The sequence below is a fragment of the Pinus tabuliformis genome, chromosome X (assembly GCF_031772625.1).
Source record: "Pinus tabuliformis cultivar Carrire ecotype Pingquan chromosome X, CPIR1, whole genome shotgun sequence".
Lineage (NCBI taxonomy): Eukaryota > Viridiplantae > Streptophyta > Pinopsida > Pinales > Pinaceae > Pinus > Pinus tabuliformis.
In genome coordinates, this window is record NC_142308.1 from 817,653,281 (window position 1) to 817,657,459 (window position 4,179).

The 4,179-nt window shown below is 37.4% G+C and overlaps 1 pseudogene; it reads left to right on the forward strand.

The window, feature by feature from the left end:
- Positions 1-772: 772 nt before the first annotated feature.
- LOC149142284 (DEAD-box ATP-dependent RNA helicase 53 pseudogene) lies at positions 773-2,169 on the forward strand (annotated as a pseudogene).
- The last annotated feature ends 2,010 nt before the right edge of the window (positions 2,170-4,179 follow it).

Below are 4,179 nucleotides of genomic sequence, written 5' to 3' on the forward strand. Positions count from 1 at the left end.
AAATTGAATAGCATGGCAGGTAGAAAGCTGAATTTGAAGGTAGCCAAAGCCGTTGCGACTTTTTCCCTATTGAAATCCCTCAATGGAGGTCCAAAAGGGCCTTGATTCTCCTCGTGTTGGTTTCCTCTAAAGAATCTTGTTCTGATAACCCTTTTTCCCTATTCTGATAAACCCTTTGTCGCTCGTCTCTTAGGGTTTCACTCGAAATGTTTCAATCCTCTGAAGCCTACAATTTTCCAGTTAGTACGATATTAGCCAAGTGAGATGCTTCCACTCTCCATTCAGAGCGTTCAATTGTACTGCGGGTTCCTAGTTGTTGGCAGAATATGGAATCACAGAGGATGAGAGGCACGTGTCTTGGGCTTCAGGAGGTCGAGACGCCTCGGACAAAATATGGTGAATATGATACAAAACGTTGGATCCAAAAGGAAAGTTGGCGGTGATGATGAAGGGTTGATGTTTCCAAGCTCGGAATTGATGAAGAAATTATTAATTCTCTCGATAGGCACAGTATTACTAGATTGTTCCCCATTCAAAAAGTAGTGTTGGAACCAGTAATGCAAGGTTGTGACATGATTGGTTGCGCTAGGATAGGAATTGGAAAAACTCTTGCCTTTGGAATCCCAATCTTAGAAAAAATCATCCAGCACAACCATAAGAATGGGCATGGATCATATCCTTTGGCATTCGTCTTGGCTCCAACACAAGAACTTGCATGCCAAGGAATTCTAAGAATCTACTCCAAACCTAGATACTCTTTGATGTTATGGGGGTGTACCTATAATGAGCCAAATCAATGTTCTTAGAAGGGGTTTATATGTTGCTGGAACACCTGGTCGCATTATTGAGCTAATCAATTGTGGTGCATTAGTCTTGTCTGAAATACAGTTTATTGTTTTGGATGAGGTTGACCAGATGCCGAATGTGGGCTTTGATGAAGATGTTGAGGTGATTATGGAAAGATGGCCGAAAAGACATCAAGAGTATGCTTTTTTTCTACTACAATGCATGTCTGGGTGCAGAGGATTTCGAGGAAATATTTAAATGATCCTGTTGTTATTGATGGTGTTGGTGAATCATCTCAGAAGTTGGCAGAAGAAATCTCACTTTATTATATTGCTACATCCACCTATGTGAAACACTCGATTCTCAACCCATTGATAAATGAATATGACAAAGGGGGCAAATGTATTGTTTTCACTCAAACAAAGTCAGATGCGGATAGATTGCTGGTGGCACTAGTTCGGGTACTTGCATGTGAACCTCTTCATGGTGATATCTCATAGAATTAGTGAGAGAGGACTCTTGATGGCTTTTGCGAGGGGTGTTTTAAAGTGTTGATTGCTACCGATGTCATTGCATCTGGTCTTGATATTCATTATGAACTCCCAATGACTTCAGATATTTTTGTGCATAGATCAGAGCGAACAGGGCATGCTGGTAGCCTCGACAATGCTATCCTTATCCATACCAACCAACAGATTAGGCAAGTTAAGATGATTGAAAATGATATAAGTTCCAAGTTTGAAGAGCTGACTCAGATGAAAGAGGAAATAGACGATAGACTTGGTGGTTTCGGTGATTCAGGAGGCAGTCATTTTGGAAGTTATGGCAGTTTAGGAGGGAGTCATTTTGGAAGTTCTGGTAGTGCAGGGGGGGATCCATTTTGTAAGCTATGGTGGTTCAGGAGGGGGACAATCTGGTGGTTCAAGCTATGGTGGATCAAGAGGAGATTATGGGGGTTCAAATTATGGCAGATCAAGAGGGAGGTACAGTAGTGGATTGGGAAGTAGCTATAGTGGTGGGTCAGGAGGTGGCTATGGTGGTTCTAGATCCCACCATTTTAGTGACTGTGGGGAATCTTCCAGCTCTCAAAGAGGTTCCAGTATGGAGGTTCAAGTTATGGCAGATCAAGAGGTAGTTACGATAGTGGATCGGGAAGTAGCTATGGTGGTTCTAAATCCCATCATTTTAGTGACTATGGGGAGTCTTCCAGCTCCCAGAGAGGTTCCAGTGGTAGGTTTGGAGATTATGGGGCTGCTTTTAGTACTAGATGAGACAGTAAAATATTTGAGGGAGTTTAGTAGCAGGGATGCAGGAATTTTGAAGTTGGTCTTAATTAGAAACCGAGGTTCAAGTGGCAACAATTTATCTGAAATTGCAGAGTAGTACCCTAAGAGCCTCAATTCTTTGGAAGCGAGCTTTATCGCAATCAATGCCAACATATGAACAAAAATGCTGGAATATGACATATGTGTAGCCACCAAGAAAGAGACAGATTTTTGGTTTCACAGGAGATTCAATTTTTTTTCATAATGAGTAATAATAGTTCTGTATGGAATGTGTCATTTGAAAATTCTTAGTGGGTAATAGTAGTTTTGTATGGAATGTGTCATTTGAAAAGAAAATGCACATTGTATTTACTGCAAATGAATTGTATCTTTTGTAGCATATTTTAGTGAAAATTCGTATGGAATATGTTGTTTGAAAAGAAAATGCACATTGTATTTACCAGCAAGTGCAAATGAATTTTATCCTCTATACCATATTTTAGTGAAAAGCATAGATATCTTAACTGTTGTGATTTTCGTGTAGAACATACGCAATATATAACTATTGTTGACCTAGGAATATTCAATGCACCTAGTATTGTAGAGTGTATTGGTGATGGATCGATCGCTCTAGGATTCCACCTCATTTTACTTTGCAAATGTAAAGAAAATTGGGATTCTTTTTCTTAGATTTGACAATTTTATTTACATAGGATTGTGCGCAACTATTGCAGGTGTGATGGGAGAAATTTGCTCATTATTTTGGCTGAAGGCCTTGGGAATCTGATGGAGTCGAGTCTTTATTCGAGCAGAGCCAAGGCCAAGGATATATAAGCAAATAAGGGAAAACGCTTTCTGTCCATGTCTTCCAAAGGCATTTTCTTTTTGTCCCTCTAAATAGGTACCAAGTTCTTTATTTGAGCAGAGCCAAGGCCAAGGATATATAAGCAAATAAGGGAAAACGATTTGCGTCCATGTCTTCCAAAGGAATTTCCTTTTTGTCTATAACCTCTAAACAAGTACCAAGTTTTCTTCTACTCTGTCCTGAATGTTCACAACCCCTTGGACCATGTATTCGGTTTCCCTACTTTTATAACAAAAAATTTATTAATTTCTTTTCACAATGTTTAGGAAGGAGATACCTTACGTAGTCCCCAAAATCGTGATTCTCAGTTTCCTATAGTGAAAATTGGTATGGTTATGCTCGACAAAAAAATAGAATATGATTGTCAAATTTCAGGTGGTTCAAGTTATTATTATATGCTTGAAAATGCATGACCCAACAATTTCTCAGGTGATTTTTTCTGTAATGGGTTGTTACCAAAAGGTTTTGGATATGGTGAGGATTATCAAATTTTAGTTGGGTCACAAGGACCTTCAAAAGTTTCTCCACTGCTAGATGCCGCTAAATTAATTTTCATTTCAATGATATGGTGAGGATTATCAAATTTTAGTTGGGTCACAAGGACCTTCAAAAGTTTCTCCACTGCTAAATGTTGCTAAATGAATCTAAATGAATTTTCATTTCAGAGATATGCCATTGGTAATGGACAATTTCAAGGATTTAATAGCTCACATGAAACTGTTGTTTATGATTTAAGACTGCTGAATAGCATTTTGTTTACTAATTTTTATCTTCAATGATTTTTTATGTCATGATGCTTCTCCAATTTATGCCTTATGGCGTTCCTTTGCAACATTTGGTGCAATTGCTAGTTTAATGAATCATATGCTAGACGATAAAAATTTGAAACAATTGTGGCTGCCAATTGAAATTGAACATCACATATAAACAAGATGTTTGCCTTTGAATATTTTTATACATTGTAAATAAATACAACTTCTCATCATTTTTTGGGTAATATATGCAACATTGATAACCAAAAATAAATATAAAATTTCCATGCTCCCAACAATCAAATTTATCCCATGAGTATTTTTCTGTGTGGAATCTAAAATGAAAGTGAGAGGCATTGTCAAAGTTCTTTTGTGTAATATTATTAACATCAGGACAAAATATTTTCATGTAATAATGGTAATAATTATGTAGAAAATTAAGTTGATATTTATTGAGAGGCATTGTCAAAGTTCTTTTGTGTAATATTATTAACATCACGACAAAATATTT